The sequence below is a fragment of the Lolium rigidum genome, chromosome 3 (assembly GCF_022539505.1).
Source record: "Lolium rigidum isolate FL_2022 chromosome 3, APGP_CSIRO_Lrig_0.1, whole genome shotgun sequence".
In the NCBI taxonomy this organism is placed as follows: Eukaryota; Viridiplantae; Streptophyta; class Magnoliopsida; order Poales; family Poaceae; genus Lolium; species Lolium rigidum.
Window position 1 is genome coordinate 324699400 of NC_061510.1, and position 5208 is coordinate 324704607.

At 42.2% G+C, this 5208-nt stretch overlaps 1 long non-coding RNA gene across 2 annotated transcripts; it reads left to right on the forward strand.

Moving 5' to 3' along the window:
• The first annotated feature begins 2199 nt into the window (after positions 1-2199).
• Positions 2200-2773, forward strand: LOC124700140. 2 transcript variants are annotated; one of them, XR_007001654.1, is made up of 3 exons: positions 2200-2262; positions 2357-2522; positions 2708-2773. It is a non-coding gene; the product is annotated as an uncharacterized LOC124700140 (long non-coding RNA). The 2 variants fall into 2 exon arrangements; XR_007001655.1 differs by having other exon boundaries at positions 2363-2522.
• Positions 2774-5208: the final 2435 nt, after the last annotated feature.

Genomic DNA, 5208 nt, shown 5'->3' on the forward strand with positions numbered 1-5208 from the left:
TTTTCTTTCTTGGATTATTTTTGGTCCCTTGATTTGGCTACATGGATTTTTCTTTCGATCCCCTGCCGCCTTGGAAATGTTGATACCGCTGCTGCAAAATGGGTCCCACATGTCAGCCTCTCTGAACGGTAAATTTTGCTTTCTTGGATTTTTTAAACCCATGATGTTCTGCCTACTTGACTTTTTCTTTCGATCCCATGCCGCCTTGTTGACGTGGCAGGATGATGGGTCCCTAGTGTCAGCCTCTAAGTACAATAACGGTGTGATATCTCGATTATTTTTTACCATTGATATTATGGGATATTTACCTTTTTATCCACTCCGTTTAATTTTGACCTTGTTATAACTTTGAGGGACGCTGACGTTGCTGGCTGATGGGTCCCGGATGTCACACTACAAACAGATCATAAATCCATAACGATTTTAGTTCGTCAGTGAAGTGAACGTGCAAAAACCATCACGGAGACGTGATGCTGGCGGTTTGGAATTCCATGGCGAACACTACAAGAGAAACGCCCCTACTACAACGCAATTGTGTGTATCTAAATGGCCATATGAGCGTTGCTAGAAACTCTACCAACAGATAAAAATGTGTTGCGTTTTTGGATGTTGCAAGGGTACAATGCAACGAATATGCATGCGTTGGTAACCAATGGGATAATCGTTGCAAAATAGCTACATATTTGAGGCAACACGTGTATACGTTGTTGGAGATATCCCGTAGAGCTTTAAAATTCTATTTTCTTTGTTTGATCGCTATGGTATATTAGTTCTGAGCGAAGGAATATAGTTCATCCGTGACAAACCACATCACACAAAAAGTATAATATGAACGTATACAGTGACCAAATTTCAATATTTATTATTGGAATCACCATCCATACATGAAAATTATTTGAAGAGTAGACAATTTACAATCTTACATCTGAAGATGATATTCTACCTAGTCCTATATACATGCGTTCTAAATTTTGCCAACAAATTTCATAGCTGATATCCGATATAACAAGTCTTCTGATGTATGAAACCCGATGGAACCTGCACAGACAAAACTTTCTATTCAGCATTAAAGTGGCAGAAGACAGGGAAGGCGTGTAGTCAATAATTAAATTGCCAAAATTTTGCAGGTAAACTAACCTTTGGTTGCATGCTAAAGCTAAATCAGCATGAAGACATGTTTGCAGTCCTCTGCATTTAAATTAGCCAATCAGAACCCAGCTCACTGTGGTCACCACCCAGATGGAAATAAACAAGGAAATAACTACTATACTAAACCTTAACAGATCCGATTTTTCTCCGATTTTTGGTTAATTTAGTTGCTTAAGCCATTTGTTGACACGTGTAGTTCCGTGCATCAAGTTGTTTTCGTGTACACGTATGGGGACGTTCTACGTTTTCTTTTCGGCTTTCCTGTGTCTGCTTGCCGATTTAGTTCCTTCCGTGAGCTGTGTGGCTAGCTTTTTTCGTGCTGCTGCTGTGGGTCCGCGCTGTTCTCACCGCTGTTGAATCTAGCAGCTGGTCAAAGCGGCGCACACGAACAATTCCCAGCGCGACGCGCGTTTCATGTGGGCTCTCCCTGCGTGGGAAAAAGGCAGCTTCGACCACTATTGTCTCCCCCGTAGCTCCTAGCAAAAAAATCTCCTGTAACGTCCCTCACGTGTCCCAGCCCCGCTCCTCCTCCTTCTTTTCCTCTCCGTCGGCCGGAGAAGGGCCAGGGAGAGCGTACTGGCGGAGTCCGCGTGCGTGGGGTCAGCGGCGAGGATGGATCGGCACTCAAATCAACGAATTGGAGGCAGCCGACGCTGACCGAGGGAGCCGGTCGTGGTCGCCGGTGGAGGCGGCGGCCAGCTGGAGCACCGGGCGAGGAAGGTCAGCTGTCCGGGTGAGGGATTCCTACGCCGGCGGCAAGCCGTCGATGCGGGCACAGGGACGGCTCCCCATGGCGGCGCGGCAGTGGAAGGGATGGACGAGTCCGCCCATGGTCCTCCCCCACCAGCGCGAGGCCACCATGCTCCTCCGGCTTCTCTCGTGCCGCCTTGAGGTCAGCACGCCGCCGGGGCTCCAGCCCTACCGCCACGAGGCTGTCGCGCCGCTCTTGCTCCTCCCCACCGGCGGGGCGCTGCAGGTCCTCACCTACTCCATCTCACTGGCGCGAGGCCACACCGCCATGGAAGTTCATGGATGCCACTCGCCCACATGAGATCTGCGCCGCCAGCCTCGCTCCCTGCTGGGCTATGTCCTCACCTCCGAAACTGATTACAGGTGGATCTGGTGATTTTTCTTTTATTATCTTTGTTTCTAGATTTTGACTGGTTATGCAAAGTTTGTTTTTTGATTTCCTGAAATGTTGCCGTAGACGCAGATTTGGAAATTCCCACTTCGGCTGTAGGATCCAGGTAGCCTGGCATTCAGCTCGGCATCATCAGCGGAAGGCGTGGTGGGATTGTTAGTGCTCCCTGCTGCTGAACTCGCCGGCTGCCCAACTGTTGACCTGCCTACTCGAATGCGTCGGGACGATCCAGGTTCGCCAACATTTTCCAACGTTACAGTTTGATTTTGGAGCTGCAGGTTCTGTGCAGCGCTCTATAGGAGTATGTGGAGTGGCTAGGTCTTCTTAATTTATCAATATTTCTTTAGCGCTACTCTGAACTGTAGCTTGCAATGTGTCTGTCTAATTCACTGAATAATTGTGTACACGCCCTTGCAGGCCATTTGTAACAGGATGCAATCTGACCAGATCAGGTTTAGGCTAGCATTTGCTTTCAACATGTTTTGATGGAATGTCCTACAGGTAGTAAGGTTCAATTTTTTTGGTTGCTCTTCTCTTCTTTTTGTTGTTGTAGTTAAATTACTAATCTTCAGTTCGCCATGCACGACTATACCAATATGCAAACGCTACCAATATGCAAACGCTACCAAACGACTATACCAATATGTTCAATTGGACTATACCAATCTTGCAGTGCATTCGCTACCCGCATGGGTAGCTACACACCCATGCAGTATACCAATATGCAAGCCATATTAACTTGTTTTAGCTCGGTTTTCTAGTAGAACGTGGAATTCTAGTGTACAAAAGTGGTTTCCGAATTTTGATATGAATATTTTTTGATCAAAGTCAACTCACCAACATATTTTGCATTGACTTTTTGAATATTGAGTTGACTTTGACAAAAAAAAGTTCAAATCAAAATTCGGAAACCACTTTTATACACTAGAATTCCACGTTCTACTAGGAAACTGAGCTAAAACAAGTTAATATGGCTTGCATATTGGTATACTGCATGGGTGTGTAGCTACCCATGCGGGTAGCAAGCTTCATCCGTTGTCACTATAAGTTACAGTATTTGAGTTACATGTGAGGTTCCTAGATTTAAATTTTAGGTATGGTCTTTGCACAATAACAGTTACTCAAAATGCATGATTTTGGTTCAGATTTATTTGATGTCCCAATGCTATATACTATGTGCAGATGCTCCTCTTTTGATAAGCACAGCGGGTTGCCCCATCTTATTTATTTTCCCTTCTACGCACACTATTTTAGCTTCCATATTGTCAGCAAATATCTGTCACAAATGCTCAGTCAACAATGTTTCTACCTTCTTAAATTACACATTTCTCTGAGCGTTGGTTTCCCATTCATACGGATAACTTTCAGTACAATATTGTTTAAAAAGTGATTATCACAGACAAGATAATGATTACATCTTTGCTTCTCCTAAAATGTGGATTATTCTAGCTCCAAATACTATCAGAAAATGTTAATCACAGTTGCTGATTTAATGATGCTTCCATCATCATCTTACATATTTACATATAGAGCCATAATATACAACAGAGTTCCCCAATTTATGCATCTATCTGTAAGATGAATAGTAAGGACTATTCGCTAGCTACTAGCCATGGCGTCAAATTTAGTTTTTGTTCATATTAGATTATGATGTGCAATGGGAAGAGATATTGCTGCTACCATTTGGTGTTTAGCAATAGTAAATTCAGGTTTTTCTTGCTGCAGCTATTCAGCTAAGAGATATTGCTGCTATAAATTTACAGTTGATGCATGTGCTTGATTGCCAGGATATATACTTCTTTCTCTGACATATACAGATCATCATATACATCCTTTATTGGATATGAGTTTCGAGCTGTGTTTAATTAGCCTCAGTTATCTTCTTTTCTTTATGAACAATCCAATTTTTGATCTTAATTATTTATGTTGTTGCACTGCTCATCAAATTCCGTTTCATTGCCAGCTGTTATTTCCCATGAATCTATGAAGGGTTCTATCCACATACGTATTGTGAGGTACTCCTCCAGAAATAAGTGTGTAGCGTTGCGTCAGCTTACTACCTTTTCCCTATGCATAGCCCACTTGAATGATCAGAAATAATTTATGGTCCTTCTGGAATAAATATACTATTATCTAGATTTTCTGTACAACTTCGTCAGAACAATTTCCATTTTTGTATAAACATGATGTCACTACTTGCTCTATGTTTGTAAGCTATACGAACATTACTGTTTTTGAGACAATGAGAAACTTAATCAACTTGGTGCATATATGACTTTAATAGAAACCCACCTGTATGTAAAGAATGTCACCATATTGTTGGCACCACTCTGTAGCCATATTCTTACCTTGATACTTTCATGTGTCAGTGAAAAGAAGCAAAACTTTTGGACTCTATTTCAGTATAGACATATGTTCAGAATGGATGTTTCGGTGAACCGGCACTCTTTTGAATTGTTTTGCAAATTTACTGTAGAAGTGCAAATGCAATGAGCTGTATTGGCTGTTCAGGCCATGCTATCTTTGCTTTTCAAGTATTGTACTACTTGATCCTCAGTTAAAGATTAGGCATTGCAACTTCATGTGTCTTGAGTATCCGTTCTAACTGCTACGTTCATTTCGATAGGACACCCCACTTTCTGCTATGTATTGATTTTTCGCTCAACTTTTTGAGTGCATTACCCATCTCCATGGTTTGATATTGAGATATATAGCAACAAAGGTACTTATGAGATATCAATTGTTCTCTCTATGCAGTACCCATGGTGCTTACTGTCTTTTGAATATATGTAGCTTCTTTACTTAATAAGATGGTGTACAGGCGGGAGTGATGTTTTGGCACATGGGAGCGTATGCTCCCTTTATCTTGAAATACATGTTAGACACATTTTAAAATGTTAAAAAAATTGAAACAAAAA